Source organism: Manacus vitellinus, unplaced genomic scaffold (assembly GCF_001715985.3).
Source record: "Manacus vitellinus isolate BGI_N305 unplaced genomic scaffold, ASM171598v3 scaffold_13_pilon, whole genome shotgun sequence".
Classification (NCBI taxonomy): domain Eukaryota; kingdom Metazoa; phylum Chordata; class Aves; order Passeriformes; family Pipridae; genus Manacus; species Manacus vitellinus.
In genome coordinates, this window is record NW_021938999.1 from 15921016 (window position 1) to 15935138 (window position 14123).

The window sequence follows — 14123 nt, forward strand, 5'->3', positions numbered from 1 at the left end:
GTACCAATCAATGGTCATCTCTATTTTGGTTGGCATGGTTCTATATTTCACACAAAAGACCTTTGATATCAAAGCATGGCTGGAATATCCAAATTCCTTCAAATACTTATCTCTGTTAATGATAACTACAGCTGCACTAAAAACCTGCTGCCCTTGGTATCACTTTCATTCCCACAGGAATATAAATCTTCAGGTTTAAAAAAGTATTCGTCTCAGGGCTCTGGAGAAACACACAGCTTTATTCTTTTAATGCTGCAATAGTATTATTGGGTTAACATGCTGAAATACACTTTCTTTTTTCTTTTTTTTTTCCCTGAAGCTTATCTAGTCTCAAATTATCAACCTGAAAACAGGCCAAAAGAAAAACCAGGAAGAGAGATACAACAAATTCAGAGCTCAAATATGGTCATTTGGGCCACTGAACACCTTCCATGGAAGCAATTTAGTCCAAGATGTGGGAATATTGGAAAAAAAAACATTATGAAGAGACACACTGAAAGCTGGCTGCTATCTGTTTGAGATCAAAGAAGATCAAAGCAAATATGAAATTGTCTTTTAGTTGAGGTAATAATATATTTAGTGATCCTGAAATGAATTGTTTAAAAATAATTATTTCTACCTTTCATTTTAAAAGGTGTGCATTTAAACCCCATGAGTAATCCAACTATGATAATCACAAAATTGTAATGTATAATTAAATTTAAAACCAAAATCTGTTCCATTCTTGAATCAAAATTACTTCTTTCATCACGGTAATGCCATATTGTTTTTAAAACCTAGTGACTATATTTATTTAATTTAATTCATAAGTCCCCAGTTATCACTGTACTTTTACTCATACATAAGTTATCTAATGTGCACTGCTATAGCTGTTTGAAGTATATTTCCAAAACCAGAAAAAAACCCTAACACTCAGAGACACATCACCACCTCTTGCAGAAATGCCACTCATGCTATGAATAAAGCATAAGCTTAGAAAAACATCATCACCCAGCAAACAAATGGCGTTTGCTGAACCAAATACATGTGTCTGGAGCTGAGCTCCCGAGCTAATTGGAGGCAGATTCTCGTGCTGTGCCGCAGGATGCTGCAGCTGAGAAATCCCTCAGGATGGTCATGTGGAGTTCAGCACGCTGTGTAAGGGCAATTGCCAAACTCTGGGGCATGGTGAGAAATCCCAGAAACCAGGCTGGGAAACAATGCTGTCATCTGTCATGGACAACCTTGGTGGTGTGAGGAAAGCAGCAAGGGCAGGGACCTGGCCAAAGATGCAAAGGGTGAGCCCTGCTCTGGGGGATGGCTGGGATTGAGGAACAGTGGAAGAGCACTGGGGGACATGAAGGGTAGGTGAGAACAAGAAAGGATGATGGCTCCTGAGCAATCAAGACCAGGACTTGCTCATGCAAGGGGTACCTCAAACCACTTCAGCTGTGGCAATATTCAACTATGTCAAACCGGGATGGCACAAGACTACGCCAGGGAAACCACGGTGATTGGAATGGGAGGGATTACTGTCTCTTGTTAGTCTGCCTCAAACCTGGAGGAACATTTAGATTACACTGAAATTGTTGATGATCCATATAGCAGAAGCTGAATGGGAACAGGTATACCTGCACCTGGCACACTGTCTTATCCACAGAGACTATCAAACTCAACCACAGGACACCCAAAACCTCTGTGCCCATGTTAAGCACCTAACTTTAAACTGATGTTTAGTGTAGAAAGCTAGATAGTTAGCTATGACTCCCTGGTATATCCAAAGACAGAGAAACAAACAAACAAACAAACAAAATCAACTGAATTCTCAGTTTAGAACAAACCTGTCCTAAAAGCAAGTAACGAACTGATGGGTACATTCACTGCGATCTGGCCCAGCCTGATATCCAAGCTGAAGGACAGAAAATTTCAAAACTCTTCAACAACCTTTCTTCTTTTTGCCTGTGTGTCAGACTAACCCCGACCCTGAGTGTATCTTCGAGTTCAGCCTCGTCCAACATATGGTTCCAGGCAGGATGTTGCCTGTAAAATGCTTATGCACTTATTCCATTAATTAGAGCATCCAAAATGTAATCAAAGCTTTCGGGACAAAAAACCAACATTGCCTTTCTGATGGAGACATGCCATCAGCCACAGTCAAGGCTGGGAACTCACGTGTCACTGAGGTACTGAGCTAATGTGTCCACAAAAACCACGTGACCCGACCAGCCATACTGTGGACTTTGATTTACCCATCTGACATCCCCATTCAGCCCTGCTGGGTTGCACTTTGCCCAACCCCACTGCAGGGACACTGCAGAGCATCCCTGTGAAAAACACCTGCAAAAGGAAGGGGAGGGAGGAACACTCAAGGCTTGGTAAAATAGGTTTAATAGAGTTGGAAGTGGAAGAGGGCTGAGCTGATTACCCTGTGTGAACTGACTATAGGAACAATACTCAAACAAAAGACAGTCTAATACAACTGTCACAACAAAGCCAGTTCTGAAAGGCATCTGACAAGGCAACATCTATTTTAAAAATCCTCAGGATATTAACTGCATTTTTGTGTGTTGTATTAAGAAGACTAACGTCATGAAAACAGCTCAATTTAGCCCAAACAATAGGCCAATAAACACAATACTAGCTTTAAAATAATTAAATAACCATTTGTTCTTGTGTTTATGTTGCTTTCAAATACTGGCAGAATTCCTTCAAATAAACAAACAGCTGTTTTTTGAGTTTGGTTGGGTTTCTTTGTTGGTTTTTTTTTGGTTGTTTTTTTTTTTTTGAATTTTTAAGAATTACACATTGGCAGCAATTTAGGCAAATCTGGACATTTCTTCCATTCATCTGAGGTAAAAAAACCAAAGACACATCTATCACATTGCATTTTTCACTCTTAGAAAGCCAAAACTAGGGCTCTCCAGGGAACAAGAAGTTTAATTATAAACTATCACTGCACAACAAGACAGATTCTGGGACATATCTCTGGGAACACATTCAACAACTAAGCCAATATAATCCAAAATGACCATGGTTCTTTTTTTGGTGTAAAAGGAAAAAGTCAGCTAAATAGTGATCAGTTACAGAGGGGCAAAGTTTATTGCAAAATAATGTTCATAATAGAGTTGGTGATTCTTCAGAAGCACAAGAGCAGAAAAACACAAGCAGTGTCATTGATTAACAGGCGATTTGTTGTTTAAACAGTGCCTAAATTTGTGCTGTGTAATACTGAGAAAATCTGAAGTATAAAATAAGACTCACAATGCAAAACAGCATTGACTTCTCTATACTGTAGTTTCCAGTTTCTATAGAGTTTTTTATAATTGTTGTATCAATTATAACAGCAGAAGCATCTTAATGAAAAACAGAACTACGCCCATGTTTGGTTTTTTTTTTCCCTTTTCACCCTCCTCATCAAGAAAAAGTAGGGAATTTATTCCAGTCTCCAGTTCGAAATATTTCTTAATTGCACATAATGATATTTGGGTTGTTTATTTCCACAGAGAATTCCCTGAATAGGAATTCTGTTTGTTAATAAATGAAATTTAAATTAAAAAAATATAAATTTGAAAGTATTTGTAACAGTCCTACAACTCAGTGAGGCTCTTTAAAAAGGCTGTATTTTAGATTTCTGTCATGTAACAGAGAAGAAAATGAGTTATGTCAATAACACTGTCACCAAGGTCAAGGCCCGTAGGAATCCCTAAGAATTCCTTCTAAAATCCCATGTAGATCTGTAAACTATGATCTTACCCACCACATCGGTAAAGTGTGGAGCTTATTTTAAACAACTGCATCCTGACAGCCTAATTCTGTTTTCACAAAGATGAACTAGAAAGGCACAGAGCTGTCTCCTCACACATGAGGCGTCCGTCAGGTAAATTGATTCTCCCAGGCAAATGAGTTGCAGAAGTAAACATGAAAGCTTTGTACTGAATCTAATTTAGATAAATAAATTCTGAAGACCCACACATTAAAAGTGAAGATTAATTTATCTTTTCTAAGAAGATACATGTCTACTTAGATCAAGTATATAAATTGATATGAATACTATTACCCATGGTAATACTAGTGCCCATGTTCAATACCTTTGAAGGTTTTCATGTCTCTTGAGATCATGCAATTTCTAAAACATTATGACATGAAAATACAATTATTTTGCCTTAATAATGATTCTTTAGAAATCTTTAGATTCTAATTATTTAGAAAACTTACATTTGCAAATAATGATTGCTCATTCTCATTTTCCTTCTTTCTTTTCCCAGAAATTAACTTCCTCATGAATGTCTTCACATTTCTAGTGAAAGAGATTTATAATAAAGATTTATAACAAAGTCTCCACTGTGGAGCTCTGTCACCATAATGCAGAGAGGAATCACTAAGGCATATATTGATATGTGTCCACTGACTTCACTGAAGTTGCAGTAATTAGGTAGAAAAGGATCATGACCATCATGACCCTATAATACTGGTGACACTTGTGTTCACTAGTACACAAATATTCAATTTTTTGCCTTAGTTCCAGTTGTAAATTATTTTCACAGAACGATTAGCGAGCACATTCATTCAGATACTTTGAATGAAAGTGGAGTTCGTCTTTAATTAATTTAGTGTAAAAATATTTGATAATATCTCTACCATTCAGACCCAGCTCCATTCAGTTTAGGTACCTGACAATAGAAGTTGTTGGCCTGGTCACTCAGAGCTACGTAACCAACAGAGAGGAACAGTAAAACTACTGTTTCACTACAGAAAGTGAAACTATCAACCTGAGCTGCTTAGTGCCTTCCCATGACTCTATTTAAGATTCAGATTCTGTACAGAACATAAAAATGTAGGTCTGGGCTGGCACTTGTTTATATATTTGACAACACTCAGACTAAATAAATGCTTCCAAAGCCAACAGAAACATTACTAGAACAATTTCTTTTGTTTCTCTGCAGTTAATCCCTACATAATGTCCTTCGCTGAACCACCATAAACCTCCCTGACATGTCTGAGCATGGTCCTCTGCTGTAGGAGGTAAAGGAATGAATCCCTTTGATAATTGTGTAACAGGCTCTTATCCTCCTGCTACCAAGACAGAAAAATGTATCAGTGATGTTAGGTGTACATGTGCATACTGTGGTGGTATTCTCACTTGAGAGGAAATGAAAGAAAATGTCAGTTTGCACAACAGGGATTTCATCATAAATGAACTGAGATTACATGGCCAAGATCTGGAAAGCTACAAAAATTACAGTTGGAATGAATGTTATGGCAAACAAAATGATCCTATTTCTCACAGTACACCTGTGAAGCAGAGGAAAAGTAAAGGCAATGCTTAATCCAGCTCATTTAAAAACAACAAGACACGTTTCTCCTTCCTTGGTGTTTTTCTCAGTGTTCACCCTCTGTAGGAATGACCCAGGGGTCCTGAGGAACACAGTCTTTCTGATTGCATGGTTAAAAAAGGTAGCCTAGTGCATATACATTAGAGAGTGAGAAAAAATGGAAGCACAGACAGTTATCCTTTGGGATGCTGATAACAAAAACACTTGTAAGTTATTTCTTCTTGTTTTCAGTGGATTGGCTGCAAATCACTGAAAACCAACATATCTACATGTCTGCTAGTGATTTATTAATAAAAATAAAAACAATTGTCTTCAATTATCTATGCAGGTATTCAAGTAGTTAAAAGAGGCTTGATTAGTCCTGTATACTATTAAGGGTTCTACCCCTTCCTCCTCTTGTCTTCAAAAGCATTGAAGTCTTCTGAGCAATGGTTGTCAAAGAACCAGGCTAGATTACAGCATTGCCATGTCAGGTAGAAGAAATCTTCTGAAAATGAGGCAGAACATTGCTGTTCTGGAGGTACAGGAAATGGGATGGGGAACTTGCCCCAGTCCCATATTAGAAACTGAAGGTAAATAAAGAAAAATCTCATTTTTTTCTTTCTCCCAAGCTTTTTTGTTTACAAATTTTATAATTCCGTTCTTTTTGTGTATATAAATCTCCAAATGTAACTGAAATAAACTGATCCAAGGAACTGAAAACATATCATCATTGTTGTTTTAGAGCCCATATTAGTCAAACCATCCCTGACTAGCTTCTGATACTACTTCTGTCATTTAGGTTTGGGTAAAGAGCAGAGCAACTTTCTCCTGGAGGGTCTCAGGATATTTCACTTAATCTTCCACCTCCCATCCTGGGTCTCACTCACATATTTCAGTTTGTCTCCCTGTGTGGCCATACTGAGAGCACTCATAAGCTAAACCCACAGGAAAGAAACAGAGAAGAACAGGAACCGTACAAGAGCCTGCCTGGACAGCTTGAATAATGCTCCCAATTTGTTAAGATGACTGAACTTCCCCACTGTTATTGTTTTATCATTCTTTTGAAATCATAACTTAATACTTTTATTCTCTGTGAACTAGTACACTAAACACAGTTACTTAATGGTGAAGTATTAGAAAAATATTAATGTAAACATATAATAATAATAATGTATATGCACTGACATATGCTTATGATTATTGTTATAAATACCTTTTGGGAAAGCCATATCGAATTTTAAAAATTTATCTTTAACCATGGCACAAAATTCAGGGTTCTGTTAAGTACATTCAGCCTGAGTCTTTATGAGTCTCCATGCGAAGTATAAGCTTTCAAAACAGACTGAGTCTGGCCATAGCACAACAGGATCAGAGACATACTTCTCCTGCGAGGGAAAGCACTTCTAACACCAGGGTGCCAGTCTGTCAGCACTTATCACTCAGTGGGTTACACTATCTTTCCAGCAGATTCCCCTTCCAAACTTATACTTCATCACACTCCTGACCTTGCTGCATGCAGTCCCCTCAGCAGAGTTCAAGTCTGTATCACGTAAGACACAGAGAGTTTATTTATTGCTTCTCATTATCATTTCAGAGATTTGTACATTGTAAGCCAAAATTATTTACTCTGCAGTTTTGGGGGCGCTAATGGAGGAGGAAGAGATGAAGAAAACCAAGAAAATATTATGCTGCAAAGAAAATGAGCAATGATCTGCCCCTTCATGAGTAAGTGATTTCTTCTGCGCCTGTTTGGTGAGCAACTTTCCATCCAAAAATGGGTTGGAAACTGAGGTGGCCAGGCCATTTTGCTCTCCAGCTAATAAAGTGTTTCAGATCAAGAAAAACAGGCAAGGCTGCATCACTCTAGCCTGCCTCGTATGGACTCACTTTGTTTTTCCTTTGCAACATTCCATTTGCTGTTCAAGCCAAGACAAGAAAAGAAAAAAACCTTAAGGGTCTGACATAAGTGTACAAAATTAAATAGCCAGGACTGAAGTGAGGCAGGTTTTACAGTTCTTAAGAGGTTACCTTTTGGTCCTTCCTTAACAGTGCAGTTTCAGTCAGGGAAACCTTTGCAAGCTGAAAGCAAACAGGCAAGAGCAGATTCAACTGCTTTTATTCGAACTGAAATCTATGCAGGTCAGGACCATATGGTACTAAATACTCCACAAATATAGAGCAAGAGTCAATACATTTCCTGATGAGCTTACATCTAGGAAGACAAAACAAACAAAAGATGGTGAAGGGAAAACCTGTGTAATTATAGGACTATGGGTCAGTCACCCTCAGAGTAGCTCAGACTTGAGCTTCTAGACCCCAAGTCGAAGTCTGTATCAATAAATAAAACGTGCCAGACACTATTTGCAGACCCTGAGACAAAGCAACCTGGCACAGCTTCTATCCATACAGCTGAACACTCATTCCCTTCAAAACCAAGTGGTCTCATCCATACTGTCTCCTGGAAGCCCTCTGCATTCCCCCAGTTTATGACAGGGCAGTTTGGAAATGTGATAGTTGACAAGAGAAAAAACCGGTCCAGTGAACACGTTAACAAACATCACAGGCTAGTGCAGGCCAACACAGTCTTTTGACCTTGTTTAACTTGCAAATACAGATGTGACACATCTGTCTCCCCAACAATCTGCTTGAGAGTCCCTGCACCCACCAGGGAAATGTGCCACTAAAGCCATCAGTCAGTGACACAGCCAGCAAAACATCCCATCAAGTTTTGGCACTTAAAAAATACTGCCTTTCATTGTGTAATTCCTGTGGAAAATACAAGATGTGGCAAAACCATGCAAAATATTCCAACAGTGAATGTGCGTGTCACAATCAGGCTAAAATCGCCATCAGGTAGAAATTAAAAAGGGAAGGGAAATCTAGGTTTTATTAACATATGGGCAGATAAATTACAGGTGAACTCTTTTGTATTTTACCTCTGGTTTTTTTTTTAAAAAAAAAAGGCAGTGCCAGGCTGAAGCATCAGCTGCTTTTTATGATCACTGAAACTCTTTTCAGAAAAGCTTTAACAAACTTGGAAAGGAACAGCAAACAGATGATATCCACTACAGTGCACAAAAGTGTCCTCCTACGAGGTGCTGCTGTTTTTAGAGTAGTTCACCAGCTTCTTCACAGATGTTCTTAGTTCACCTTCCATGAGATATTGACCTTGAAAGAGAGGTGATAAAAGCCATGCAGGCAGCACTGTGACAAGGAGACACAACTGATCTCCAGTACTTGTCACAGCCCTTGTGCCACATGTCACCACCTTTTCCCTTGGACCTGTCCTCGGAGTCCATCTCAGCTGCAGCCAGCACTGGATGATTTATTATAAACACATGACATTCAGTGCTGCTGTGCTTACTGGAAATGGATCTGCAGGGCTGAGGACAGAAGGTTCATGATGAAGTGAGAAATGGGAAATAAGTTTTTAAGATAGTAGGGTTACAGATAAAGGATATGTGACAAATCTTTTGTTCTCTTCCACCACATGTTCAGAAGAAGGGATTAATAACTGATCACAGCTAAGAAACTAGCAAAATTACTGCTACCATCCTCTTGTCATATTCAGATGGGATGCCTAACTTTTTTTTATTAAATCAATTCATGTGTAAGGAAAACTAAAACAAATAATCAGCATGGATCTTGGAAGAAGGCGTTTCAGGAAATATTTTATGGCAAAGAACAGCCCTTCTGCCATCCAGCTGTTGATTTTGTTTTAACAATTCATGAAAGTTGAGCTTCTGCAGCTTCTTTTCTTTTTTTCCATTCCAGAAACCTTGTGGACATTTCTCCTTTAACTCTGAGCCCACTCATGAGCTGGGAATTCTTTTCCCAACATGTGAGTGTGAATGATATGAGTGGTGATTGCACTACTACTTACCTCTTCTCCTGAGAGCAACAAAAGAAACCTTTTTTCTTTCATGGGTTTATTTGGACCTGTGAAAACCAGACTCAGTCTCCCTACATGCATTTATAAAGTCTTCTGCAGAATAGAAGAACTTTGTCTAGTATGAAGAAACTCTGAAATCAGGAGCCACCAGTTTGTCTGATACAAAAAGAATTAGGAGTCTTACTTGCACTTGCACCTCCAGGGATCCTGGACATCCAAAAAGCTACCAAAAATATATGATGCAACATGTTCTCGCACTTTCAACCTGGGTAAAGGACAACAGGAAAATGGCCACCATGGCTCCAGCCAAATCATAAAAGGTTAATGCAGGTGATATGGAAAGCAGATAAATAAGAAGCTGTGTCTTTGTTTTCCTGTATGTGTATGTTGCGTCTGTAGATTCAGTTTTGGATTTCATAAGCAAAATATGACTCTTTGAAGTTATGGGAAATGCCTTGGTCTCTTCAATCACATTCTCTTTGATTTACTTATTAATGTCATTTGGATTTGACATAAAAGGACCCAGCAAGCTGTTATACTCCCTTCAACAAACAGCCACCCATATGCTCAACAGCCATGGCAATGATGATCCTTAATCAAATCTTATGATTTAGTTTTTCCATACTAAAACCCATATATTCCTGCAGCACTACCGGTGAACAACGAGGGAGATTGGCTCTATCAGCCACCAGCATGGAAGAACATTCCAGTCCACCAGCACAGAAGCCTGAGATTGAAGATTCTATCTCTGTTCCATTTCAACAGCATGTTTTCCTAAAAATGAAGAGAAGGGGAAAAAAAAAAAGGAACCTAACACAACATTATTTGATTGAACCTTCTGGCACTCGAATAGGCTCCTGTGTTGACAATTAAAGAGATTCACCCCAGCTCACTGCCTCAAAGCACTGCATCCTAAATGAACTAAATATTTTGGTCCAGGATTTGCTGCCAGAGATGCTGCTTTCCAAGCACTCACTGTCATTGACATCTCAATGTTTGCAAAAGCAGTTAAAATTAAAGAAACACTTCTATTCCTTCATCTTAAAATTAGTTATCTCAAAACTAAGGTTTCCATTTACAGTCATTATACAGGCAATTCAGAAACTCTTTCCTCCCAGACATTTAAGACTTCTTGGACCGGAAGCTGAGGAGACTCCCTCTCTGCTGATTAGACAGGGAAACTATATGGACATCTTAGTTGAGATATTTAGAGCTTGCCTCTGAGAACCCTTGGTCAGGGTCCCAAATGGATATGGAACTCCAACAGGTGGAGTGATGGGTCAAATAGAATAGGACTTGTACAAAAGGAACTTTAAAATTAAAGTGGATCAGAGGTCTGATGCTTTTCTCTCGAAAAGCATCTGAGAACTGGTGCTACAGATCCAATGCTTTGCTCTCACAAGAGATATATCCTCAGTGGCCATGGACTTGTCCATTTCCACCTTCCAAAACCCCCTTCAGCAGAATCCCATCAAATTGTTTGTCAGGAAAGATTATCTACAACTATGTAAGAGTAAATCACTGCACCTTCATGACTCCAAGATGAACAAGAATAGCAATACCTCATTCCTGAGGTAGTTCTTTGTTCTCTAACATGCTTGTTGACTTTTTCAGGAGTTTCGACCCCTGCTCTTCGTACATAGTGAATAGTCTAGTGAGGCTCTGAGTGCAGATGAACTTCACTAATACAGGTGATCATATTGATAATACCCATTTCTCTTGTGTATTGCCCTTGCACACCTCAAAAGCTGTCTGTATCACTTAGTTAAATGGTTTTGCTTAATGTAATCCTACCCGGTGCAACATGAACAATTAGTGCTGTGTCAAGAGAGAAGAAACTGCTGTGAACACTTGGGCTATTGCAGCTATTGCTACAGCTGAGATTTGGTCTGACTGCTTCACTTACAAATTTTCGGTCAGTATTTTGCTATTACTCTTGGAAAGACTCCAAAAAAAAACCTGATAAAGTCCTGAACATCACAAAAGATGCGTTCTTCCACATACTTGTAAATAATTTTTGGCACACTTCCCCATTTTAGTAATTGCAGATTTCCCCAAGTTTCCTGCACACTGCCCATAGACACAAGCTTTGTATGATCTATTGTTTAATTCAGAAAACTACAGCAAGTCATTGCATGAACCTTACGTTAGACAGTAGAGCAATTCAATACTAAAGCACTGTTTAGGTCTCTGCACAGTTTTCTTGATGGATGTTACACTGCTGATCTATTTTTATGTATTATTTGTACTGGGATAGTGCCTAGAGGCCCCAGTCAGGGGCAGGACCCCTTAGTGCTGCATATACTATGAAGGAGGATGCAAGAGCCTCTCCTCCTTGTAGCTTATAGTTTAAATACATAATGAATGACACCAGATGGATAAAACCTTCAGAGGGAGCAAAAAGTGACAGTCATTAATACAGTAACAGTCAGAGCACAACAGCTACTTGGCTATGTGGTGTTACTGTCACTGTTGTCTGTTTTCTCTCTGTCCTCTGTATTGTGTTCTACAACCTGTAGCAACCTATGGACATGCATGTCTGAAGCTCTGGGAACTTTCATTATCCACATCAGGCATCTCAGTGAGATTCACAGGATGTAAACCAGAGGAAAGAGGCAGGTACTTACAGAAGAGGACTCAGAGCACCTGAATTAGGGCACAAAGTAGATGATGTGAATTCACAGGTTTGAAGTGACTCATGGGAAGGATTAGGACTTTGGGTGTTAAGAGAGTACAGAAAGAAGCTGATCTCAGTGCAATTCACATAATCTCTCTCTTTATCCCCCTACACATTGACAGTGTAGAATATATGTATATGAGTTTCTGCAGCAGGAACAGCCAAGAATCCTTATGGTGTCCAGGAACATAGTGCTTAGTTCAAGTCCAGCCTTTCCAGGGAACCAGCAATGAGTGTATCTCCCATCTAACTCACTAAGTCTAACTTAGGTTGAAGATGGGCTTTTCAGCTCATAGTCTCGTGACCCAAATAGTTGTCTTAAATTAGGGAGTACTTACTTCATACCCTAATCTGAGCCAGGATTGCTTTACACCCAGATAAAATCCTCACCGTGTTTAGGTCCTCTGTGCAAACCCTAAATCCCCCTCTAAGTTCTTAGGACTGTTCAGCTCTGATTTCCAAAGTAATAGATGTTGGGTCTGCAAGGTCAAGTAAAAACAATAAACCTAAACTACTGCAAATACTTCTGAATTCGGCATATTTTAGACATTCCCAAGCATAAACCTAGTCCAGTATCATACTGGAGATCCACAGGCTCTCTGACACCATGTTCCTTGTCCCTGGAGTGACTGCTCACTCATCTCTGCCTCTTCATCAATAGATGAGTAAGACAAAGACTGAATAGCAAAGGTTTTCTTCCCTTCCATGCAGAGCCAGTGAAGCAGGAGAGTGGCAAGCAGTTGTGAGGGAAATCAGATTCCAGCTGTGTGAAGATGAGCTCTGAAGAGGCTAGAGGTGGGAGTTATCAAAACAAGAGGGACAAAGCCTGAAAGCAGGCCTCTTGTTTCGAGTGTGCAAACCAAAAAAGAGTAAACTACCCACAAAGAGACATTGCTGTCCCGCAGGGTAATGAATGTAATAGTACAAGGGAAGACCGACACTGAGTCATGCCTACAGCAGGATAAACTAATTAAGCTTCTTTTTCTTTGAAATGAGAACTTGTGACACTGCATGGGTTAGCAGGGACCTCAAATAGACCATCTTGGTCTTCCTCATGTATCTGTATTGCTTAACTTTTCCTCAGATCCCCACCATTCTACAGCTTTACACAAAGACTTCCAAGAGCTCCCATAGAAACTCTCAGAATTTTTGTAGCTCTTCTCTGAATAACTTTAATTTTCCCACATTTTTTCTTTAAATTCACAATGCCCACAACTATATTTCTGCTGAGGATCAATTCTCTTGAAGGAGGTAGCTACCACCTGGATCTAACAGAGTATTACCAACCACCAGGAGGCTGCTGCATGACAGCAAGAGATATTTGGAGTAAATTGCCAAAAGAGCTCAGCTCATTTTATTATTAAGGTCTAGATTTTCAAGAGTATGTAGAGTGCACATTTTCAGAACTTGTAGAGTGCACTGGATACAACATTTAATTTATTAGTGCTACATAGCAGTATTGGGATGTTTGGGAGTCTGCATAAGGACTGCTTCATGGAAAGAGAAGTGGGAGCTCTATCTTGTAGTTGGTTGTTAGTAAAAGACTTCCTGAATGTTTTAAAAAAACAGGGAAAAAACACAAGTTCTTTGAGATGGTTTCTGTAATTCTTTTAAAAGAACATTTCAGCAAACACATTCATTAAAGACATTTTTTCCCTTTAAAATCAAGTTGAGTTGATTTTATTTGATCCCTTTATTCTTAAGATAACATTTATCTTGCCTAATTTCAACCATCTAAAATTCAAGCATTGTCTTGGCTCCCTCCAGGGAGAGTGGAGACAGGCACTGCTGGGGTGAATTGATCCCCTGGCTCAGATACTTCGTTGCCCTTGGGAGCACCTCATCCCTGTACTGAAAACAGAGGAAGATTAGGTGACCACCTTACACTTCAGACAAGTGAAATAAATCCCATCTTAATTAGTTTTTCTACTCTCTGTACTTGCATGGCTCCCATTGTTACAGCATCTGAACATCCATACTTTTCAAACCTGTCATTCTCACACTCTTTCTATGACACAGGTCAATTTTTACTCATTTACAGACATATACAGCTGAGGCAGGTAGAGATCACGATCTAGACCTGCAAAGGTATTTAGCAAGTTAGTTGTCTAAATTAGGTGGTTTTCAGTCAGCTGACTAACACTCAGTGATGTAGACAAAGAAGTGGCAGTTGGGTGCCCTTAGGAATTTGCTAGGATCTAAGCAGAAATGACTTGCCTAAGGACATATGTCATGGAATTAACCCTAGGTCTCCTGAGCT

General features: G+C 39.2%; 1 protein-coding gene across 1 annotated transcript in view; it reads right to left on the reverse strand.

Annotated features, from left to right (window-relative positions):
• Positions 1-11899, reverse strand: part of SEMA3D (semaphorin 3D) — a 122041-nt gene extending 110142 nt beyond the window's left edge. Inside the window, exon 1 of the mRNA XM_018068115.2 lies at positions 11814-11899. The gene's annotated coding sequence lies outside the window, so the exon portion shown is untranslated. The remainder of the gene's footprint in view (positions 1-11813) is intronic.
• Positions 11900-14123: the final 2224 nt, after the last annotated feature.